Here is a 26,491-nt window from a genome sequence, read left to right as displayed (position 1 = left end):
CCAGGAGGCTGACGCTGGCCATTGTGGTTTGTGCCATGTGGCTTAACCAGGTGTGCTACCACCTACCTCTGGGGCATTCCGATGAATAAAGATTTGAATTGCCTTGCCGCCACGAACTTGGTTCCTAGGTCATTTCTCTCTTGCACGCATGGCTAGCCCGACACTTGATAGCTGCATAGTATTCCACTGTATATATATATACCACAACTTTCTCAGCCACTCATCTGTTGTTGGGCATCTGGGTTGCTTCCAGGTTTTAGCTATTATAAATTGTGCTGTATGAACATAGGTGTATACATATCTTTTTGGTTGGGTGTTAAGGAGTCTTTTGGGTGTATCCCCAAGAGAGGAATCACTGGGTAATATGGAAGGTCCATGTCTAACATTGTGAGAGTTCTCCAGACTGCTCTTGACAGAAGCTGGACCAATTTACATTCCCACCAGCAGTGCACAACAGTTCCTCTGTCCCCACAGCCTCTCTAGCATTTGTTGCTGCTGTCCTTTTTAATGTATGACATTCTCGCAGGGGTGAGGTGGTATCTCAATGTTGTCTTTATTGCATTTCTCTAACAATCAGTGACCTGGAGCAGTTTTTTTATATGCTTGTTAGCCTTTTGGATCTCTTCTGTAGTGAATGTTCATATCCTCTGTCCATTTTTGGATGGGGTCATTAGATTTTTTTGGTGCTAAGTTTGCTGAGCTCTTTGTGTATTTTGGTAATTAGTCTCCTGTCTGATTTATGGAATGTGAAGATCTTCTCCCATTCTGTGAGGGGTCTTTTTGTTTGTGTGATAGTTTCTTTGGCTGTGAAGAAGCTTTTCAATTTAATGTAGTCCCATTGGTTTGTTTTTGCTTTAGTCTTCCTTGAAATTGGGTTTGTTTCATCAAAGATGTCCTTGAGGTTTAGGTGGGAAAATGTTCCACCGATGTTTTCCTCTAAAGATTTGATAGTTTCTGGTCTTGCATCCAGGTCCTTGGTCCATTTGGAGTTGATTTTTGTTTCTGATGAGATAAGGTGGTTCAGTTTCATTCTTCTGCATGTTTCAACCCAGTTTTCCCAATATCATTTATTGAAGAGAGCCTCCTTCTTCCATTTAATACTTTGGGTCCCCTTATCAAAGACTAGATGTCCGTAGGTGTGGAGGTTTAATTCTGGGCTTTCAATTTTGCTCCACGAGTCTGTGTGCCTATTTTTATTCCAGTACCAGGCTGTTTTTATGATGACAGCCTTGTAAAATAGTTTGAGATCTGAGAGTGTGATGCCTCCATTTCTGTTTCTTTTCATCAAGATGGCTTTGGCAACTCTAGGTGTTTTCTGGTTCCAGATAAATGATTGCAGTTTATGTTCTATTCTCTTAAAGAAGCTTGGTGGAACTTTGATGGGTATTGTGTTAAATTTTTTATGGCTCTGGGGAGAATATTCATTTTGATGATATTTATTCTTCTGATCCATGAGCATGGGATGTCTTTCCATTTCTTGGTATCATTTTCTATTTCCTTGAATCACTAGTGACTCATGGTTTTGAGTATTCAAGTCTTTCACTGCTTTGGTCAGGCTTATTCCTATGTATTTTATTGGTTTTGCTGCAACAGTTAATGGGAGTGATTTCTGGATATCTCCTTCAAATTTAGTGTTTTTACAAATAAATGCCACTGATTCTTGTACATTAATTTTATAGCCTGACACCTTGCTCTATTGCCTAATAACTTTCAGTAGAATTCTGCTGGATTCTTTAGGTTTTTCTTATATACTTGCATATCATCTACAAATAGTGAGAGCTTGACTTCTTCTCTTCCAGTCTGTATTCCTTTGATTTCTTCCTCTTCCATGATTGCTATGTCAAGAACTTCCAATACGATGTTGAAGAATAATGGTGATAGTGGACAGCCCTGTATATTCACGGATCTGAGGGAGGAATGCTTTCAGTATTTTGAGTATTATGTTGGCTGTAGGACTGCTATATATGGACTCCACTGTCTTGAGGATTTTTCCATCTATTCCCATTTTTTGTTGTGTTTTCAGCATGAATGTGTTGGATTTTGTTGAAGGATTTCTCTGCATCTATTGAGATAATCAAATGGTGTTTGGTTATTGCTTTTATTGATGTGGTGTATTGCATTGATTGACTTACTTATGTTGAACTAGCCTTACATTCCTGGGATAAATTCTATTTGGTTGTGATGAACAATCTTTTTGGTATACTACTGTATCCAGTTAGCCAGGATCTTGTTTAATATTTTTGCATCTATGCTCATCAGAAATATTGGCCTCTAGTTTTCCTTTTTTGTTTTGTCCCTATCTGCTTTTGGTATCAGGGTGATGTTGGCTTAATAGAGGATGGAATGTAGTTTTCCTGTTTCTTTAATCTTGTGGAAGAGCATTAGAAGTATAGGCATTAGCTGTTTCCTGAATGTTTTGTAGAATTTGTGAAGCCATCTGGTCCAGGACTTTTGTTGTTGGGAAGATTCTTAAGTGTTTCGATTTCTTTGTCTATGATTGGTGCATTTAGGTTTTGTAGTTCTTCTTGGTTCAGTTTTGAAGGGTATATGTTTCCAGGAATTCTTCCATTTCTTCCAGACTCTCTATCTTAGTGGCTTATAGTTTTTCATAGAAGTCTCGCATGATTCTCTGGATTTCTGTGGTATCAGTTGTGATATCTCCTCCATCATTTGCAATTCTATTTATTTGGGTCTTTTCTCTCTGTCCTTTTTTTTTTTTGTGATTCTGGCAAGGGCTTTGTCAATCTTGTTTAATTTTTCAAAGAACAAGCATTTGGCTTCATTGATCTACTATATGGTTCTCTTATTTTCGATGTTGTATATTTCCGCACTTATTTTAGTGATATCTGTCATTCTGGTTGCTTTAGGATCCCTTTGTTCTTCTTCCTCTAAGTCCTTAAAGCATGCAGTAAGGTCCTTTATTTGAGGTTTTTCTTGTTATCAAATATGTGACTGTATAGCTATTAGTTTCCCTCTCAATACTGCTTTAGCTGTGTCCCAAATATTTTGATAACTATTGTCTTCATTTTAATTTGTTTCCAGGAACATTTGAATTTCTTGCTTGAGTGCCTCTTTGATCCAGTGGTTCTTAACCATTATGTTGTTGAGTTTCCAAATTCTGAGACTTTTAGTAATTTTCTGTTTGTTGTTGAATGTTAGCGTTACTCCACTGTGGCCTGAGAAGATACTTGGGATGATTTCAATGCTCTTAAATTTGTTGATCTTGTCTTTGTTGTCTAACATGTGGTCTATCTTTGAGGATGTGCTGTGTGGATTTATAAAGAATGTGTATTCCAGTTTTTTGTTTGAAGGAGTCTGAAAATGTCCAAGAGGCCTAGTCTGTACATCTCTTCATTAAATTCTCTTGTTTCTTTGTTGATTCTCTTTTTCATTGATCTGTCTAAGTGTGGTAGTGGGGTGTTGACTTCTCCCACTATTATTGTATTACTATTGATATATATTTGTTTTTCTTTCAGTAGGTGTTTGATGTATTTAGATGGTTCCTCACTGGGTGCATAGATGTTAATAATTGTTAAATCTTCTTGGTTGATTGATCATCTAATCATTATGTAATGGCCTTGCCTATCTTTTACTACTTTATTAAATTAAAGTCTATGATATCAGAGATGAGAATGGCTGTTCCTGCCTTTTTTGTGATCTATAAGCCAGTATGATAGTTTTACATCCTTTCACTTTAAATCTCTGTTTATCTTGTTGGGTCAGATGTGATTTTTGCAAGCAGCATATGGTTGCATTGTGTCTTTTAATGCATGAATTTAATTCATTGACATTTATTGATATTATGGATTGAATGTATTGTAGTGTTATTATTAAACAAGTCTTTATTTGTTCTGATATATGGCAAATATTATAATGATGTTCTTTTTAATAAGAAGTTTTTAACTCTTTCATGGCAGGCTTGGTGATGGTTACTTCCTTTAACTGTTGTCTGCCTGAGAAAGTTTTGATCCCTCCATCCAGTTTGAATGAAAATCTAGAAGGGTATATTATCCTTGGTTGAAACCTTTTTTTAAAAAATTTTTTAAAAATATTTATTTATTTATTACCTTTTTTGCCCTTGTTCTTTTATTATTGTAGTTATTATTGATGTCATTTTTGTTGGTTAAAACAGAGAGAAATGGAGAGAGGCAGGGAAGACAGAGAGGGGGAGAGAAAGATAGATGCCTGCAGACCTGCTCCACTGCTTGTGAAGTGACTCCCTTGCAGGTGGGGAGTCACCTGCTTTACCTCTTGGTCAGGAGTCAGTGATTAAGCTAAGAAGCTTATTTATAGTTTAAAAGCCCTCAGGCTCCCATAGCCTACAGGGAAGGAAAAAAAAGAGGTTTTTAAACCACTGAGCTCCAACTCAGGGATTAAAATATTATTGAAACAACTGTTAACTTCCACCACTGTGAACCCTTTAATTAACTTACTTAGACACAAATCAATCCAGGCAATAGTGATCAGCAATTTGAAAAGTGCTGAGAGAGGGAACTCATAACATAAAATATAAAATGGTTAAACCAACAAGAAGAAATATTGGAGAAACGAACCAGGACAAGATTCCAGCCAAAAGCCCCCCAAAAGGTGAAGCACAAAATGACAAGTTCAACATCCAAACACTAGCTAAGGAAATAATCACAGGAGTGAGTAAAGAATTTGAAATAATTGTAATCAGAAATATAGGAACAACAAATGAGACTCTGTAAGAAAATACTAATTATCTCAGTGTTATTAGAGAGCTGAAAGCTGAAATAGCTGAGCTAAGAATACAACTAGTTGAACAAGCTAAAACAGCATCAGAACAGGGTAACAAAATAGATGAACTCCAGAAAACAGTAGAGGGCAGAGAGAATAGAATCAATGAGGCTGAATACAGAATTAGCAAGATCGAGGATGAATTAGAGACAACTAAGTAAGAGATCTCAAAAAGAGATTAAGAGATGCTGAAAACAACAACAGAGTCCTACGGGATGACTTCAAAAGAAACAATATACGCGTTATTGGCTTAGCAGAGGAAGAAAGAGAGGGAGAGGAAGAAAGCATTCTTCAGGCCATAATAGCTGAAAACTCCTCTAGTCTAGACAACATCAAAGACATAAAGATTCAAGAAGCCCAGAGGTTCCCAAACAGAATTAACCCAGACTTAAAGACACCAAGACACATCATACTTAGAATGGAAAGGAATAAGGATAAAGAAAAGATCCTGAAGGCTGCAAGAGAAAAAGAGACACTTACAGAGGAAAACCCATAAGCTTAGCAGCAGACTTCTCTACACACACAACAGGCCAGAAGAGAATGGCAAGATATCTATCTAGTGCTCAATGAGAAAGGTTTTCAACCAGGACTACTGTGTCCTGCTAGACTGTCATTCAGACTAGATGGAGGCATCAAAACCTGCTCAGAAAAGCAATAGTTGGAGGAATCAACTATCACCAAGCCTTCCCTGAAAGAAGTTCTGAAAGGTCTCCTATAAACAATCAGACCACCATAAATAGGTACATATATCAGAACATTCTAAAAATCTACAAGAATGGTGTTAAAATATATTCAGTCTTTGATATCAATGAATGTAATGGCCTGAATTAACCTACTAAAAGACACAGAGTAGGAAGATGGATCAGAAAATACAACCCAACAATATGCTGTCTACAGGAAACCCACCTAACTCAACAAGACAAACACAGACTTAAAGTAAAAGGATGGAAAACTACCATACAAGCCAATGGCCCACAAAAAGGGCAGTAACAGCTATTCTTATATCTGACATGATAGACTTTAAAATAGATAAGATTTAAAAAGATAGGAATGGACACTACTTAATGCTCAGAGGATCAGTCAATCAAAAGGACTCAACAATTATTAACATCTATGCACCCAATGAGAAGCCATCTAAATACATCAAACATCTACTGAAAGAGCTTCAGCAATATATTAACAGCAACATAGTCATATTAGGAGACTTAAACACTCCAATCTCTCAACCTGACAGATCATCCAGGAAGAAAATCAATAATGACATAAGGGAGCTAAATGAAGAGATAGATAAACTAGAACTATTGGACATTTTCAGAGTCATTCATCCCAAGAAACTGGAATACACATTCTACTCAAATACACATGGGTCATTCTCAAGGATAGACCATATGTTAGGCCACAAAGACAGCATAAGCAGTTTCAAGAGCATTGAAATCATCCCAAGCATCTTCTCAGACCACAGTGGAATTAAACTAACACTTAACAATCAATAAAAGATTAGTAACAGTCCCAAAATGTAGAAGCTCAACAGTAGACTTCTTAACAACTTCTGTGTCAAAGAGGAAATAAAGGAACAAATCAAAATGTTTCAAGAGTTCAATGAAAATGAAGACACAAACTATCAAAATATTTGGGACACACCTAAGGCAGTAGTGAGAGGGAGGTTCATAGCTATACAAGCACACATTAGGAAACAAGAAAAAGCACAAATAAACAGCCTGATTGCACATCTTAAAGACCAAGAAGAAGAAGAAGAAGAAGAAGAAGAAGAAGAAGAAGAAGGAGGAGGAGGAGGAGGAGGAGGAGGAGGAGGAGGAGGAGGAGGAGGAGGAGGAGAAGAAGAAGAAGAAGAAGAAGAAGAAGAAGAAGAAGAAGAAGAAGAAGAAGAAGAAGAGAAGAAGAAGAAGAAGAAGAAGAAGAAGAAGAAGAAGAAGAAGAAGAAGAAGAAGAAGAAGAAGGAGAAGGAGAAGGAGAAGGAGAAGGAGAAGGAGAAGGAGAAGGAGAAGGAGAAGGAGAAGGAGAAGGAGAAGGAGAAGAAAGGAAGCCTAAATCAAACAGAAGGACAGAAATCACTAAAGTGAGGGCAGAAATAAATAGCATTGAACATAAGAAAACCATACAAAAGATCAATGAAAGTAAATGCTGGTTCTTCGAAAGAGTGAACAAAATTGACAAACATTTAGCCAGACTATCAAAACAAAAAAGGGAGAAGAACCAAATAAACTGGATTGTAAATGAAAGAGGAGATATCACAGCAGAATCTGCAGAAATTCAACACATCATGCGAGGCTTCTATGAACAACTATATGCCACCAAGCTAAAGAACCTGGAAGAAATGATTTCCTAGATACCTACCAACTTCCAGAACTAAGTAAAGAGGAAGTAGATAAGATGAACAGGCCCATCACAGCTAATGAAATTGAAACAGTTATCAAAAATATCCCCAAATTGATAGTCCTGGACCAGATGGTTTTACAAATGAATTCTACAAAATCTTCAAAGAAGAACTAATTCCTCTATTTTTAAAAGTCTTCCAGAAGATTGAAGACACTGGAGTACTCCCTTCCAGCTTCTATGAAGCCAACATCACTCTGATACCAAAATCAGACAGGAACACAATCAAAAAAGAAAACTACAGACCAATACCTCTGATGAACATAGATGCAAAAATATTGAACAAAATTCTAGCCAACCAGATACAGCAGTAATTAAAAGATTGTTCATCATGAATTGGGTTTATCCCAGGCATGCAAGGTTGGTTTAATATGTGTAAATTAATCAATGTGATCCACCACATCAACAAAAGCAAGACCAAAAACCACATGGTCATATCAATAGATACAGAAAAAGTCTTTGACAAAATCCAACATCCCTTTATGATCAAAACACTACAAAAAATGGGAATAGATGGAAAATTTCTGAAGACAGTGGAGTCTATATATAGCAAGTCTACAGCCAACATCACACTCAATAGTGAAAAACTGGAAGCAATTCCACTCAGATCAGGTACTAGACAGGACTTCCCACTATCACCATTACTATTCAACATAGTGTTGGGAGTTCTTGCCATAGCAATCAGGCAGGAACAAGGAATTAAAGGCATACAGATTGGAAGAGAAGAAGTCAAACTCTCCCTATTTGCAGATGACATGATAGTATACATGGAAAACCTAAGGAATCCAGCAAGAAGCTTTTGGAAATCATCAGGCAATACAGTAAGGTATCAGGCTACAAAATTAACATTCAAAAGTCAGTGACATTACTCTATGCAAACACTAAGAAGAAATTGAAATCCAGAAATCAATTCCTTTTACTATACCAACAAAAACGATAAAATATTTAAGAGTAAACCTAACTAAAGAAGTGAAAGATTTGTATACTGAAAATTATGAGTCACTACTCAAAGAAATTGAAAAAGACACAAAGAAGTGGAAAGATATTCCATGTTCATGGAATATCTTCATGTTCTATGAAGCCAACATCACTCTGATACCAAAATCAGACAGGAACACAATCAAAAAAGAAAACTACAGACCAATACCTCTGATGAACATAGAAAAAACGCTACAAATGTTTATCTGGAACCAGAAAAGACAATCAATTTCCAAAACAATCTTGAGAAAAAGGAACAGAACTGGAGGCATCACACTCCCAGATCTCAAACTGTATTATAGGGCCATTGTCATCAAAACTGCTTGGTACTGGAACATGAATAGACACACTGACCAGTGGAATACAATTGAGAGCCTAGAAGTAATCCCCCACACTTATGGACGTCTAATCTTTGACAATGGGGCCCAGACTACTAAATGGGGAAAGCAGAGTCTCTTCAACAAATGGTGTTGGAAACAATGGATTGAAACATGCAGAGGAATGAAACTGAACCACTGTATTTCACCAAATACAAAAATAAATTCCAAGTAGATCAAGGACTTGGATGTTAGACCACAAGCTATCAGATACTTAGAGGAAAATATTGGCACAACTCTTTTCCACATAAATTTTAAAGATATCTTCAATGAAATGAAGCCAATTACAAAGAAGACTAAGGCAAGTATAAACCTATGGGACTACATCAAATTAAAAAGCTTCTGCACAGCAAAAGAAACCACTACCCAAACCAAGAGACCCCTCACAGAATGGGAGAAGATATTTACATGCCATACATCAGACAAGAGTTTAATAACCATCATACATAAAGAGCTTGCCAAACTCAACAACAAGACAACAAATAACCCCATCCAAAAATGGGGGGAGGACATGGACAGAATATTCACCACTGAAGAGATCCAAAAGGCCGAGAAACACATGAAAAAATGTTCCACGTCTCTGTCAGAGAAATGCAAATAAAGGCAACAATGAGATATCACTTCACTTCTGTGAGAATGTCATACACCAGAAAAGGTAACAGCAGAAAATGCTGGAAAGGTTGTGAGTTCAAAGGAACCCTCCTACACTGCTGGTGGGAATGTAAATTGGTCCAGCCTCCGTGGAGAACAGTTTGGAGAACTCTCAGAAGGCTAGAAATGGACCTACCCTATGATCCGCAATTCCTCTCCTGGGGATATATCCTAAGGAACCCAACACATCCATCCAAAAAGATCTGTGTACACATATTTTCTTGGCAGCACAATTTGTAATAGCCAAAACCTGGAAGCAACCCAGGTGTCCAACAACACATGAGTCGCTGAGCAAGTTGTAGTATATATACACAATGGAATACTACTCTGCTGTAAGAAATGGTGACTTCACCATTTTCAGCCAATCTTGGATGGACCTTGAAAAAGTCATGTTAAGTGAAATAAGTTAGAAACAGAAGGATGAATATGGGATTATCTCACTCTTAGGTAGAAGTTGAAAAACAAGATCAGAAAAAAAAAAACCACAAGTAGAACCTGAAATGGAATTAGCGTATTGCACCAAAGTAAAAGACTCTCGGGTGTGTAGATGAGGGGAGAAATCAAGTCCAAGAAGGATGACAGAGGACCTAGTGTGGTTGTATTGTTATATGGGAAACTGGGGGATTTTATGCATGTACAAACTATTGTATTTACTGTTGAATGTAAAACATTAATTCCCCAATAAAGAAATTAAAAAAAAAAGATGAGAAAGCAGAAAAAAAAAGCAACCAAACAAAAGAAAAAGAAGGAGACTGGAAAAAAGGGGAACAAGAATAGATAATTTTGCAAATCTACTGTCCATTATAAGTTCTAGGTATAGAAAGGTGGGAAAGGGAAATAGAGAATACACACACACAGAGTCCACTCCAAGTCAGATTTCTTCCGCAAAATAATTCACAAGCAAGTATCAGTGAATTCAGCAAACAAAAGAAAGAAGAAGGAAGAAAAGTATAAAAAAAAAAAAAGGAAGGAAGGAAGAAAAAAGGAAGAACAGTGAGCATTTAGAGAAGACATAGACAGAAACAAGTTTCTCTCACAATGGATAGGATATCCAGTCACCTAGAAATGGAAAAAAGCACAACCGTTAATTTTGGTCAACCTGAAGAAGGTGGATGGAAAAGGGACACTTGTATATAATAATAGTATTAATAAAATAGAGTAGAAAACCCCTAATAGTCAGTCTGCAGCTTTGACTCCTCAATTGGCTTCAGGCAGCCTGAGCAAAGACAGCCAATTGTAAGAAGTATAAAAAACAAAAACAAAAAAACCAAAATACAAAACCTTCCAGGCAGTCTTTCCCAGGCAGGAATGAGGCTTTGATTGGTCAGGTATTTTGTCACTCAAATAGAGCTCCAGACACTTAAAAAAGAGAGAGAGAGAGAGAGAGAGAGAGAGAGAGAGAGAGAAGTTAAAGGAAGATGCTTGGAATGACACCCCTAGTGATCCAGGAATCTTGGTAAAGAAAATAGCTCAGCAGGGAGCCTGCTAGGAGCAGGAGTGTTGTGCTGCCTCTGGGGACAGGTACTGGAGTGGGTGGGGGGTGCGGGGGTTGAGCTCAGAAATAATCAAAGGATTTTCTTTTGTCCCTCAGACAAAAGAGAGCCTTATGGGACTGTATTTTGTTGTTACTCTGACCAGCCCTTGTTCACCCTCCTACAGACAGCCGTATCCTATCCTATCCAGTGGATCCTGGGTTGCAAGCTGCTGCCTGTTGGAGCTTATGGCAGGCAGCTAACGCTCCAAAGTTGCCATCTTGGCTCCACCCCTGGTTATGCGGATTTTTTTTATACTACACAAATTTTAAAATTTTTATTATCACTAGAAATCAACTTGTAGATGTTTTGATCTTTCTCATTGTAAAAAAATTCAAATATGGTCTCAAAGAGATGTCTGCATCTTTCCATGTTCATTGCAGTATTATTCACAATAGCAAAGATATGGAAACAGTCTAAATATCAATGTGTAGATAAGTAGATAAAGAATAATTGGTAATGCATGCAGTGGTCTTAAAAAGGAAGAATTCTGGGGGCCGGGTGGTGGCACATCTGGCTAAGTGCACATGTTAGGACCTTGGTTTGAGCCCCCAGTCCCCACCTGCAGGGGGAAAGCTTTGCAAGTGGTGAAGCAGTGCAGCAGGTGTCTCTCTGACAACCCTTTCCCTCTCAATTTCTTGTTGTCTCTATCCAATAAGTAAATATAATACAAAAAAAATTTTGAAAAGTAAGAATTCTGTGTTTTATAACTACATGGGTGGACTAGAAAACTACATCGTAAATGAAAGGAAAAATGCAAACAATATTTTTGCATCTTTCAGTTCATTTTAAGCATTCTTTCATTGTATATTTAACCAAGGACATTTGGATTATTACTCTATTCATTTCGGGATTTTTATAAATTTTTATTCCTATATTTTAAGAAAATTACCATTGGGAGTTGGGCAGTAGCGCAGTGGGTTAAGCTCACAATGCATGAAGCTCAAGGATGGGCATTCAAGCCCTGGCTCCCCACCTATAGGGGACTAGCTTCACAAGTGGTGAAGCAGGTCTGCAGGTGTCTCTCTTTCTCTCCCCCCTCTGTCTTCCCCTCCTCTCTCCATTTCTCTCTGTCCTAACAATGATGACATCAACAACAACAACAACAACAACAACAATAATAACTACAACAACAATAAAAACAAGGGCAACAAAAGGGAAAAATAAATAAATATTTTTAAAAATATTTTATTAAAAAAAAGATTACCACTATATTTTCTAATGGTTCTCTTATTTTTATTTCATTCTTAATTACTAAACCAAAAAGTTTGTAGTTGTTTCTTACTTAAATATTTTATTTTTAATAATTCTTTATCATTTGCAAAATATTTGTGTACTTATATATTTTTAGAGAATGAGTGAGAGAGAGAGATGATTTTTCAGACTTAAAAACTAGATTCATGGTGGTTGGGCAGGCAGTGGCACACTTGGTTGAGTGATGTCATAACCATGTGTTAAGGAATTTGATTCCAACCTGCTCCCCACCTGTAGGTGGGGAGCTTTAGAAGAGATGAAGCAACTCTGCAGGTGTTTCTCTTTCTCTCCTTCTCTCTACTGCCATATTTCCTCTCAGTTTCTATCTTATCAAATTAAAAAGATGGAAATAATGACTACTAGGAGTGATGCAGGGGTTCCTCCAGCAGACACCATGTGCCAGTGATAACCCTGATGGCAACAATAAAAAAAAAATAGACTCACTGTAGAAAATACAAACAATTATAAATGGGTAGAGAAGGGAAATACATTCAAAGATCTATAAGCCTAGAGAGAAATAAGTGTCATTTTGACATACCTTTTCTTTTTTTATTTATTTCCTTTTGTTGCCCTTGTTTTTTATTCTTGTAGTTATTATTGTTGTTGTTATTGATGTCGTCATTGTTGGATAGGACAGAGAGAAATGGAGAGAGGAGGGGAAGACAGAGAGGGGGAGAGAAAGACAGACACCTGCAGACCTGCTTCACTGCTTGTGAAGCAACTTCCCTGCAGATGGGGAGCCAGCTCGAACCAGGATCCTTAGACCAGTCATGCGCTTTTCACCACATGTGCTTAACCCGCTGCTCTAGCGCCCAACTCCTTGACATACCTTTTGAAAACTGTCAATGTTCTTACACAGTAAAGATATGCTAAAAATATACAATTGAACAGTTTTTTCTTAGTCTTAGTATTCTGCATTTCAAATAGTTTTTCATATTCACAAATATTGATAGCTAAATATTTCATAATAAGAATCTTAGTAGCTATGTTTTATATATTTTATAAGATTAGTTCACAAAGGGCAATGTATTCAATCAATAGTTATACAATAGTTATATTATTATTATTATTATTGTTATTATTTTGCCTCTAGGGTTATCGCTGGGGATTGGTGCCTGCACTGCTCCCAGGTGGTTCACTTCCTAATAAAGTCCCAAAATATAGATATAGACCAGGTTCCAGGAGATAGAGTATATGTCCACACATATCCATAAACCAGGGCAAATATATACCTGAAAGCAGAAGTACACTAGAGTTTGTAGTGCGTACCCCCCAACACTTCATCTCCACTATTCCATCCTTTGGGTCCATGATTCTTCAACAATTTGTTTGGCTTTGTATGTTAACTCTCTTTTCAGCCACCAGGTTCCAGAGGCCATGAGGATGCCGGCCAGTCTTCCCAGGACTGAAGACCCCACCAATGTGTCCTGGAGCTCTGCTTCCCCAGAGACCCACCCTACTAGGGAAAGAGAGAGGCAGACTGGGAGTATGGACTGACCAGTCAACGCCCATGTTCAGCGGGGAAGCAATTACAGAAGCCAGACCTTCCACCTTCTGCAACCCACAACCACCCTGGGTCCATGCTCCTAGAGGGATAGAGAATGGGAAAGCTAGTGGGGAGGGGACGGGATATAGAGATTGGGTGGCAGGAGTTGTGTGGAGTTGTACCCCCCTCCCCATCCTATGATATTGTTAATGTCTCCTTTCTTAAATAGAAAAAAAAAGAAAAAGAAAAGCCAGCCTACCCTTAGGGTAGGGGGTAGCATAATAGTTATGCAAAGAGACTGTTGTTTGAGGCTTTCAAGTTCCCAGGTTCAATCTCCATCACCACCATAAGCCAGAGCTGAGCAGTGCTCTGGTAATTAAAAATAAAAACAACAACAACAATAACAGCAAAAACAAAAAACTGTGCTTGCTCTTTTGTACTATCCTTAGCTTTTTGGATTTTCCAACAGAAAATTCCTGATTCATATTTTCTGTCACCACCAGTAAAAATGGAAAATGTAGTCATAATAAATTAAGCTATATTATTTTTAGGAAAGTTAACTCTTCTAAAATATTTAAATATCTCTGTGTAAGAATAAAGATATGTCCACATCCCCCCTTTTGTTGTTTTGAACTTCAAAATTAAGTTACACTTGGAGATTTCAGAATTGTCCTTCTGCACTAGAATTATATGTAACATGAGAAAGTGCCCAGGCTTGGAGTCACTCATAATGAATCAAATATATCTATGTTTGTATTATTCTGCATCTTTATGGATTGATGATCATTCACCTTAATAGTGAAAAAAACATTTTAAAATCTCTCTTGATAGTTTTTCTTCCTCTAGTTTTATGTGGTTAAACCATAATTTTTATGATAGCATCATTGTAAACTGCATCATATAAAAATCCATTAAATAATCTAAAATATTAATGAGTAAAACTTAAAGGCTTATTTGTGGAAAAGAAATCATCTGCTCCTAACACAGGCAGTAGCTTGCTACACAGCTTGTGAAAGACTGAAGTATAACATCAAAATGTTAACCTCTCCCATAAGGTATTTTAAAGGGAGAAAATAATAAATTAAGTCCAAAAATATCCCAAACACAACAGGACCTGAATATTTGTTTTAATTTTAGATGAAAGAAAGGGGCAATGAGTGAATCATAAATTTGAGAAATTTTACTACTGGGCAAAGGATTTTTTAAAAAATTTCATTATTGGGGGATTAATGTTTGGGTACTGGTTTCTTTTTCTGTGCAGAAGCTTTTTAATTTGATGTAGTCCAATAGCTTTATATTTGCCTTAGTCTTCTTTGTAAATGGATTCATTTCATTGAAGATGTCTTTAAAATTTATGCGGAAAAGAGTTCTGCCAATATTTTCCTCTAAGTATCTGAGAGTTTCTGGTCCAACATCCAAGTCCTTGATCTACTTGGAATTTACTTTTGTAATGAATGAAATACAGTGGTTCAGTTTCATTCTTCTGAATGTTTCAATCCACTTTTTCCAACATCATTTGTTGAAGACACTCTGCTTTCCCCACTTAATAGTCTGGGCACCTTTGTCAAAGATTAGATGTCCATAGGTGTGGGGGCTTCTGGGATCTCAATTCCATTCCACTGGTCAGTGTGTCTATTCATATTGCAGTACCAAGCAGTTTTTATTATAATGGCCCTATAATACAATTTGAGATCTGGGAGTGTGATGCCTCCAGTTGTGTTCTTTGTTCTCAAGATTGTTTTGGCAAGTTTGGCAACTGAATGTCTTTTCTGGTTTCAGATAAAGATTTGTAGCATTTGTTGTATTCTGCTAAAAACTGTGGTTGGGATTTTGATGGGGATAGCATTAAATTTGTATATGGCTCTGGGTAGTATATTCATTTTGATGATGTTCATTCTTCCAACCCATGAACATGGAATATCTTTCCACTTTTTTGTGTGTCTTTTTCTATTTCCTTGAGTAGTGACACATAAATTTCAATATACAAGTCTTTCACTTCTTTGTTTAGGTTTATTACTAGATAATTTATTGTTTTTGTTGCTATAGTAAATGGAATTGATTTATGAATTTCATCTTCTTTTAACTTAGTGTTTGCATAGAGGAATGTCACTGACTTTTGAATGTTAATTTTGTAGCCTGATACCTTACTGTATTGCCTGATGATTTCCAAAAGCTTCTTGCTGGATTCCTTAGATTTTTCTATGTATACTATCATGTCATCTGCAAATAGAGAGAGTTTGATTTCTTCTTTTCCAATCTCTATCCCTTTAATTCCTTCCTCCTGCCTGATTGCTATCGCAAGAACTTCCAATGGCATGTTGAATAGTAATGGTGATAGTGGGCAGCCCTGTCTAGTACCTGATCTGAGTGGAAATGCAGGTTTTCACCATTGAGTATGATGTTGGCTGTAGACTTGGTATATATAGACTCCACTATCTTCAGGGATTTTCCATCTATTCCCATTTTTTGTAGTGTTTTGATCATAAAGGGATGCTGCATTTTGCCAAAGGCTTTTTTTGCATCTATTAAGATCATGTGGTTTTTGGTCTTGCTTTTATTGATGTGGTGGATCACGTTGACTGATTTACGTATATTAAACCAACCTTACATCTCTGGTATAAACCCCAGTTGGTCATAATGAAGAATCTGTTGATATACTGCTATATCCGGTTGGCTAGAATTTTGTTCAATATTTTAGCATATATTTTCATCAGAGATATTGGTCTGTAGTATTCTGTTTTGGTTTTATCCCTGTCTGCTTTTGGTATCAGAGTGATGTTGGACTCATAGAAGCTGGAATGGAGTATTCCAGTGTCTTCAGTCATATGGAAGACATTTAAAAGTAGAGGTATTAGTTCTTCTGCTGGGATAGCCTGAGGGTACTTCTTCCCGAGCTAGTGCTCTCTGGGTTGGAGAGAACTCAACTGGAGCCGATCTAGGCTGCTGCGTGGGAGAGGGATCAGGAACTCGTGCTGTACTAACTTAGCAGGAGATACACTCTGGAACTCTCGGAGCCGGAAAGCAATTTCCAAGTGTCTTTAATCAGAAGAGCAGCTGTTTTTATACTCTCCAAGTAGGGTGGAAACAGGATGTGATATAGAGAGGGTGGAGAGAAAAATGACTGGTGACAATCAGAGTGTGACAAGGAGAGGATCAGGGTGTGACAAGGAGAGGGGGTGGAGCAAAAACATATCATGAAACAGTGGGGATTGAACCAATGCCCTGGAGGGAGTGTGGTGCTTTATGTAAATGTAAAAGTGATTTATGTAAATAGACCAAAGCTTTGAATGGGATTAAATCTATCCCTATATAGGCATATGGTTAAGCAGAAGCCAGGGGGAGCTGGCATACTATCCAACATTCTTCTTTTTAGGTTTTGTAATATTCATTTGTAAAACCATCTGGTCTGGGACTTTCATTCTTGGGAAGGTTTTTGATAACTTTTGCAATTTCATTAGCTATGATGTGTTTGTTCATATTATCTTTCTCTTTACTTAATTTTGGAAGTTTGTAGGAAGTTTGTAGGAAGTTGTCCATTTCTTTCAGGTTCTCTAGCTTAGTGTCACATAGTTGTTCATAGAAGCCTCACATGATGTGTTGAATTTCTGTGGTGTCTGCTGTGATATCTCCTCTTGCATTTACAATCCAGTTTATTTGGGTCTTCTTTTTTTGTTTTGTGAGTCTAGTTAAAGGTATGTGGACTTATTTTGTTCACTCTTTCAAAAAACCAACATTTACTTTCATTGATCTTTTGTATGGTTTTCTTATTTTCAATGCTATTTATTTCTGCCCTCACTTTAGTGATTTCTGTCCTTCTGTTTGATTTAGGCTTCCTTTGTTCTTCCTCTTCTAGGTCTTTAAGATGTGCAATCAGGCTGTTTATTTGTGCTTTTTCTTGTTTCCTAATGTGTGCTTGTATGGCTATGAACTTCCCTATGAGTACTGCCTTAGCTGTGTCCCAAATATTTTGATAGCTTGTGTCTTCATTTTCATTGAACTCTTGAAACATTCTGATATCTTCCTTTATTTCCTCTTTGACCCAGAAGTTGTTAAGTAGTGTACTGTTGAGCTTCCACATTTTGGGACTGTCACTAATCTTTTATTGATTGTTAAATGTTAGTTTAATTCCACTGTGGTCTGAGAAGATGCTTGGGATGATTTCAATGCTCTTGAAACTTCTTATGCTGTCTTTGTGGCCTAAAATATGGTCTATCCTTGAGAATGACCCATGTGTATTTGAGTAGAATGTGTATTCCAGTTTCTTGGGTTGAATGACTCTGAAAATGTCCAATAATTCTAGTTTATCTATCTCCTCATTTAGCTTCCTCGTGTCTTTATTGATTTTTATGCCTGTATGATATGTCAAGCTGAGAGATTGGAGTGTTTAAGTCCCCTAATATGACTGTGTTGCTGTTAATATATTGCTTTAGCTCTTTCAGTAGATGTTTGATGTATTTAGATGGCTTTTCATTGGGTGCATAGATGTTAATAATTGTTAAGTCCTCTTGATTGGTCCTCTGAGCATTAAGTAATGTCCATCCCTATCTTTTAACTTTTTTTTTTTAATTTTAAAGTCTATTATGTCAGATATGAGAATAGCTGTTCCTGCACATTTTTTTTGGACCATTGGCTTGTATGATAGTTTTCCTTTCTTTCCCTTTGAGTCTGTGTTTGTCTTATTGATTTAGGTATGCTTCCTGTAGACAGCATACTGTTGGGTTGTGTTTTCTGATCCATCTTACTACTCTGTGTCTTTTAATAGGTGAATTCAAGGCATTTACATTTATTGATATCTTAGATTGAAGATATTTTAATGCCATTATTGTAGATTTTTAGAGTGTTCTGATAGATGGCATATTTATCGTGCTCTATTTATAGGAGACCTTTAAGAACTTCTTTCAGGACAGGCTTGGTAATCGTTTCAACAGTTGCTTGTGTGAGGTTTTTATGCTTCCATCTTGTCTGAATAACAGTCTAACAGGATACAGTAGTGTTGGTTGAAAGCCTTTCTCATTGAGAGCTCAATAGATATCTTTCCATTCTCTTCTGGCCTGTAGTGTTATTGTGGAGAAGTCTGATGCTAATCTTATGGGTTTTTCTGTTTTTTTTTTTTTTTTTTTTTTTTTGTTGTTGTTTTTTGCTACCTTCAGGATCCTTTCTTTATCCTTATTCCTTTCCATTCTAAATATGATGTGTCTTGGTGTCTTTAAGTCCGGGTTAATTCTGTTTGGGGCCCTCTGGGTTTCTTGAACCTTTATTTCTTTTATGTTGTCTAGAATAGAGAAGTTGTCAGCTATTATGTCCTGAAGAATGCTTTCTTCCCCTCCCTCTCTTTCTTCCTCTGGTAAGCTAATAATGCATATATTATTTCTTTTGAACTCATCCCATATGTCTCTGTTGTTGTTGGTTAAAGGAAATTTTATATAAGATTTTACTTGTTCATGAATAATCCTTATGATAATGATCTTAAGGGAATGAATTTTGTTAAACCATTTCGTTACCCACCTTGTTAGTCCATCTTTGGATAACTAAATCACTTAGCTTTAAACCTAGAGAAGCTTATTCATTTACATTGTACTTTCCTTGTTCTCTATTTTTCCATTCCCTGTGCAAAAGAAACAAAGAACCTGATCTTTGGATTCAGTAAAATTATTTATTGACACTCTTATGTATGCAGCACAGTACTATTTACATATCATGAACTACAATCACTAAGACTATCTAGATACTTTTCTCAGAGAAAATAATATGAATGTTGGGGTAGTATGAGGAATCTCTCCCCTCAGCAAAAGGGATTTAATATAGTATAAACCTGAAGAAAGAAAGCAGATCTTATATTTCATTTCCTTAGCAGTTCAGACTTATTTATACATTCACTGCCCACTGTATGCTTGTACATACAGTGAGGATATTTGAGGTAGCAAAGAAGAGACCCATTCTGCTCCCACTTCTAAGTGAAATTCTAAAAGCAATTATAAATCCACCAGGCCGAGGACCAGGTTGTCATCTTTTATAACTTTGAGGGGCATATAGTCTGTTGCAATCACTCAACTCAGTCATAAGATAATTTGTTAAACAAAAGAGTATGACTAGGTCTCAGTAAAACTTAATTCACAATAAAAAGTGGCTAGCAGAATTTAGCCCTGTGTACACTATGCTGTAGTGTGTTCACCCCTGCACTAAGCTTGGCTTGCTAAACCCTCGTATGGAGATCCTTTCAGGTACTCTACCACAGTAACTTTCTGTAAAGAAGATGCTAGAGTTGGTCTTCTGGTGGAAATGATTTAACTTTAAAATCATGTAAAGAAATACTGGAGTGGCCAGTATTGCCAAATAGTCAGTTAGGGGTGTAGAAAAATTCCCTTGTGGTTTGAATGGCTTTTACTGGATGACTAATGCTGTGAATATGAATGCTTTATTTGAATACCTCTATGTCATTTGCATATATCTGTTATGAATTGTCTCAATTTTTGAAAACTTTTATTGTATTATTTATAAGATTAAGTTGTAATATTTGTTCAGATAATCTGGATACTTGTGACTATTGCCTTTTTTTTTTGTATGCAACTTGCCTGTATTTTTCAGCCTGCCTTAAAAAAATTTCAGTCAGTGCCAATGCTCTACATCAAGGTTTGTGTGTATGCATGTGTGTGTGTGTGTGTGTGTGTGTGTGTGTGTGTGTGTGTGTGTGTAGGAATGATACTAACCACTAGGGATGCTATGCAGATACTAAATGCAAAAAGTTTTAAGTGTACAGATAGAAGACTTTAAAGAAAACATACTCAAATATATTTTCAGTGAGGAATTACAATGGAAATATTTCCAAATATCAATTTTAATGCTTTTTCTATATGAATTATTTTTGAGAAGCAGTTATTTTTTAACTTGCTATTAAATTACCAAATTGTTCATTGAAAGGACAAACTAAATATGTGACTTATTAAGAACTCAAGCTAGGAGTAGGAAAAATGCCACTTCTGCCATTATTATACTTGGATAATTGGTGTTGCCTTTAAAATTATGTTTATTTACAAAATGTTCTTTTTTTCCAGTTTATGAGAGTCACCTTAGTATATTTAGTATCAGTCAGCTGAGGTAAAGAAAAAACACCTCATCACAGACCCCTGCAAGCGTCAACCCGGCTTTGACCTAGCACGTTATGATTGGGCCCTCCTCAATCGCTATCGAACAGGCCATGGCTGGTGCGCCACTATGTTCCATCGCTGGGGAGCCAGAGACGACCCGAACTGCCCCTGCAGCTACAGACAGACTATGACCCACATAGTCAACGACTGCCACCTCTCCAGATTCAAAGGAGGTCTCGAAACTTTACATCAGGCTCAACCTGACGCTGTTGAATGGCTACAGAAGAAGGGCAAACGCTAGAAGAAGAAGATTTAGTATCATTCAGGTATCTACTTAACCAGACCAAAATAAACACTTTGGTGAGACATTGAACTGACCAAATGAAGATGCTGGTGTCAATCCATAAGATTAATAATAGTAAGGCTTAATTTCATATTTTTATATAAAACTAAATATAAGTGGAAGTTGTAATATTTTCTAGAACTTTCTTCTCACATTCCTTGGATCCCTTTGCACACCACAAGAAGCCATGTACTCTCCTATTTGGAGGCCACTAACACAGAACACTGCTTTGTAGGTAAATGAAGAATATTTTTTATCTTTATTCCTCAAATGTGGCTGTCCCCATTATAGCTGTACTATACCTACATTACTTAGAACCTTACATTAGGAATATTCCTTTTCAGGATTCATAATCTTTTGATTTCTTATCATTTCAGTTTCAAGAAATTTTATTGACCATATAATTTACAAAGTCAGGAAAGGAGAGATTGAGATATAAGGTATGCTGGGGTGGTTGAGAAGGATGAATGAGAGTAATAAAATTTGGAGAGAGAGAGAGGTAGGGGTATCTGTGTGTGTGTGTGTGTGTGTGTGTGTGTGTGTATGTGTGTTATTTGCTGCATATATCTGGGATATTTTGTTTTGTTATCCAGTGATATTCTATCTTCTTTCTTCCTGGGTACTGACATTAAACTTTTTTTTTTCTTGCTTGTTTTTAAGATATCCTTCTAGTTGAAAGGTTAGAAATAGTTAATGTTTTCATCAGATAAGTATCCATAGAAGCATGAAAAATAAATTTGAAATAAGCAAGGAATTGTCATTTGCAGTTTAAAATAATGATGAGAGTAACCATGTAGTATTGTTTCAGCTATGTTTTTGCTTTTCAGAAATGCAAAAGGAATTCTGTGTGTACTCATTTGATTTCTTGACAAGGACAATTGTTCCATATAGGATTAGTTCATGAGACAATTTTAACAGAGAAAGTACTGACAAAACTACAGTCATTCTTTATAAGTTTAAAAAGTTAGTAACTTTTTAATATAATTCAAAGTAATCTTATTTTACTGATGAAGAAAATGAGATAATACCCCCACCACCCTAGGTATTAGCTAATTTCCTCATGGTTGCAAAGCCTGCTAAGTAGATGAAATTGGTCAAGCTCTCTTGACTCCAGATCAGCAGACTTTCTGTAAGAATTATTCAACTTTTCCCATATTTGGGAACTACTCTCTTCTCTGATCCAGCTTTCTAGTCCTTTTTCCAGCCATAATATCATCTCCCCAGACAATAATGTGGGTCCACCTGCATATCAGATGTCAGGTTCAGGCAAACCTAGTAAAGTCATGCAGCTCTTGGAATATACTTAAAATAGACCTACTAGCTTTTTCCAAAGCAGTGACCCCCCCAAATCTTCATCTACAATATCCCAGTCTTTAGGTTCATGATTAGTCAACAATTTATTTGACTCTATATGTTAACTCTTTTTTCAACCACTAGGTTCCAGATGCTAACATGATGACAAACAGATCTCCTTGGGGAAATGACTCCACCAATGTGTCCTGGAGATCTGCTCCCCCAGATCCCAGCCTCCGTAGGGAAAGAGAGAAACAGGCTGGGAGTATGGATCTGTGGGGAAAGAGCCCACTGTCTGGGAAGTCCAGGTCATTATTTCCATGAGAGTCTGAGTGGGCTGAGCCCAAGTTCACCCCCCTTTCCTGGGGCTGTGGTAGGCAGGTCCCTCCATATCTCATGAACTTATGATGGATGGTCTTTTTCAGACTGGGAACTTTCCTGTACATAATTCCCCATCTGTTTTGAACCAAGGCCATAAATTACTGTGTATGGTCAACTTGAAACCCACCACAAATATCCTGGCTTTGCTCAAACTGCACCCCTCCCACCTGCCCGGAGGTACTTGTAATTTTCCCTTAGGAAAAAATACCTTCCTATCCTTTGTGAGCTCATGACCAAACCTTATATGGTAACTTTCCAGTTGTGATCAAATACTTTGTAGGTCAAGATGTAACTATGCATTGTGTATGGTTTAATGATTACCTCAACCTTCTTTCTCAGCCTTGGGTATATCTACTTGCTTGTATCCCCAATAAACGAGTCATCCTAAGAGGCTTCTCCTGGTCATGCATACATCACCCTCATCACCAGGGCCCCCCCTTGGATCCCTAGGGGACTCCCCGGTCTTGTCACCAGTAGCCAGGGAGACAGACAGCTCCGGGATGACCCACATGGATCGACCTGTTTATGCCCATGTTCAGTGGGGTAGCAATTACAGAAGCCAGACCTTTTACCTTCTGTACCCCACAATGATCCTGGGTCCATGTTGCCAGAGGGATAAAGAATAGGAAAGCTATCAAGGGAGGAGATGGGATACGGAGTTCTGTTGGTGGGAACTGTGTGGAATTGTACCCCTCTTATCCTATGGTCTTGCCAGTGTTTCCTTTTTATAAATAAAAATTATAAAAAAGAATTATTTAACTAATATTTATTTAGACAGGGAAGTACATACATTAGCTATAGTTCCAGGCAAGATAAAGACATGGACAGGTACTCACTTAGAATTAGTCAGAAATAATTTTGGCTGAGCCAAATCCCATGCAGTCCCCTTCAATCTACTGAAACTGAATATATGCCCACAGCTCAGTGCCACAGAAAGCCAAATATTGTCTGTCGTTCCATCTTTGCCAAGTAGGAAACTCTTTTATAAATAAATTATACTTCAGATTTCAGTAAAAGTGATGCTCAAATTAATCTTCCTGTTTCCTGGTTTCAGAGAACATTTATACAAGTAGAAAGAGGAAATACTTCTATTTTATAAACTTAGGTCATAGATTTTGGGACATATAAGATCATCTGGTATTCAACCACTTGGATCATAACAGGTCTTCTATACACATCCTCCTAAATAAAGAACTTAATGGTTTTAAACTTTTCCCACTGCATAGAAGGTAGAAGACAAATAGGAAAGGGATAGGTTGTGAGCAAATTCAGTATTTTAATTATTTTTTAAAAATTATCTTTGTTTCAGAGCCAAAAATCTAGAAGGTAGAGGGAAATACAAAGGGAGAGAGACACCTGCATCACTGCTTCACCACTTTCAAAGCTTTCCCCCCGGGGGGTGAGGACCAGGGACTCAGACCCAGTACCTTGCTTATTGTAACATGTGCACTCAACTGGGTGTGCCACTACCTGGCCCCAACCAATTCAGTTTTACCATGTTAACTATAAAAAAGCAGTTCGTGTAAATAGCAGAGTACTGAATTATTATTATAATTTTTAATATATATATATATTTATTTATTCCCTTTTGTTGCCCTTGTTGTTTTGCTCTTGTTTTGGTTATTGATGTTGTCGTTGTTGTTAGATAGGACAGAGCGAAATGGAGAGAGGAGGGGAAGACAGAGAGAGGGAGAGAAAGACACCTGCAGACTTGCTTCACTGCCTGTGAAGCAACTCCCCTGCAGGTGGGGAGCTGGGCGTTCAAACCAGGATCTTTAGGCTGGTCCTTTTGCTTTGTGCCATGTGCGCTTAACCCAAGCTATTATTTTTTGTCTAAAACAATTTATTCATCTTTGAGGTTACATTTAGTACCATTGCTGCTCATAGTTGCACTACTCATGCTAGGAAGAGTTTTTATGGCAGTGATAATGACCAGAGAGTGACTAATTCATGTGAATGGCATATGATAACATCCCAGAATATGGACAAGGAACTGTAGCTCCTGGAATGTTTTCCTGGAATGTCCAGGGTCTGCTCTGTTTTGGATTAGCAATATTACTGGAGTTAACTCCAAAAGACAAAGGTGATAGAAAACAGATGGCCTACCCCTCACTGTGTTCTAGACACATTTCCTTAGGGCTTCCTTCTAGTATAAGGATCAAGGAGTAGGATGTATAATGTCTACATACATAATTGTAAATCATGCTTTAAACTCTTTTGCCTGTTGAAACACAAAATTAGCAAAGGCTGTTGGAGACACCAGCGAAGCTCTTTTATAATCTACATGATTATCTACAATTTATCCACCCTGGTTGTACTATAGAGAAGATACTATGACAATACTAGCTGCTTATTTTCCGCTCAGCTGAACACACCTTCTCTTTATCCTTCCTAGAGGGGATAATTTCTCAGTGACTTTTAAAAAAATGACTATACATTCAAAAGACTTTTAAACAATAGCTTCATTGTTTGATCTATTTCCATATTTATATTCTTAAGTAAACTGTCATCCCCTGTGGTTTCACAAACATTCTGAATGTCAACACAGGATAACCAGTAAGCTTTCAGGAGAGTATAGAGACAGTTCTTATTGTTGAAGAATCTAGGCAATCAATTCAGAGGTACCAATTTAAATAAGACTTGGTCAATATCAGTTTCCTACTGTCTAATGGAGCAGTGAAATAAGCAGCAACCTGGGAAGGACTATTCTGAGTTAGTCTATATTAATTTTCTGAGGTTGTTTGTTTGTTTTGTTTTGGTTTGGTTTACCAGAGCACTGCTCAGCTCTGGCTAATGATGTAGGGTAATTGAACCTGAGAACTTGAAGTCTCAGGCATGAGAATCTTTTTCCATAACTATTATGCTACACCCCCCACCCTGTGTTAATTTCCTATATGAGAACATAGAGTCAATGTCAGTACCAGGTAGTTAAGAAAAACTACAGAGGGAGACGGGCACAGCGGGTTAAGTGCACATGGTGCCAAGCACAAGGACTGGCTTAAGGATCCCAGTTAGAGCCCCTGGCTCCCTACCTGCATGGGGAGTCACTTCACAGGTGGTGAAGTAGGTCTGCAGGTGTCTAATTTTCTCTCCTCCTTCCTGTCTCCTCTCTCTGTTTCTTTCTGTTTTATCCAACAACGATGACAGCAATAACAACAACAAAAAAAAAAAAAGAGAAAAACTGTAGAAAACACTTTGGAGTGTGGTGAGCAATTATTATGTATAATACTCAGGATGGATAGCCCAGGACTAGTGGACAAAGACAGGGCTAAAAAACATAAAAACACTACAAATGACTTGAGGATTAAAATTAAGTACTAGGATAAAAAATCCCATATTCAAAATATGTCTTAACATCTATTGGCTATGTTATATATTGGGAAAATATCTTAATAGTTTGAGTTTAATTTTTCTCTCCAAATGGAAACAATACATTCAAAATAAGGAAAAATGTACCACTGTTGTCTGTAGTACTCAAAATACACTGTTGTTTTGTTTTCAAAATGCCATCAAGTATAAGATTCATGACTATTTCAGGGATGGTAAAAATTATAATATCAATAAAAGATAATACAAACACAAACAAAAAGGATATCCATACCTCTGAGAGAAAGCAAGTGATAGTCACAGAACTTGTACAGATAGTTTCCCCCTAGTGGCCTAAAGATTCTACTTAGTCTGGGAATGGATGGGTTTTCTTTTTAAAGCAACTGCAGACTTCACATAATTGAGTGCTTTCACATAAACTTTTTTTTGAAAAATTAAAAGAAGGACTGAGTGATGGCACACCCAGATGAACACATACTACTTTGTGCAAAGACCAAGGTTTGAACCAACCCCAAGTTGTGCTGTTGGTGTCTCTCTTTTCCTCTCCCTTTCTACCTTCCCCAACACGTTCAATTTCTCCTTTTTTTCTATCAAAATAAGAAGAAAGTAGGAGAAATAGGATAAAAGGAGGA

Source organism: Erinaceus europaeus, chromosome 2 (assembly GCF_950295315.1).
Source record: "Erinaceus europaeus chromosome 2, mEriEur2.1, whole genome shotgun sequence".
Lineage (NCBI taxonomy): Eukaryota > Metazoa > Chordata > Mammalia > Eulipotyphla > Erinaceidae > Erinaceus > Erinaceus europaeus.
This window is presented reverse-complemented; position numbering follows the sequence as displayed.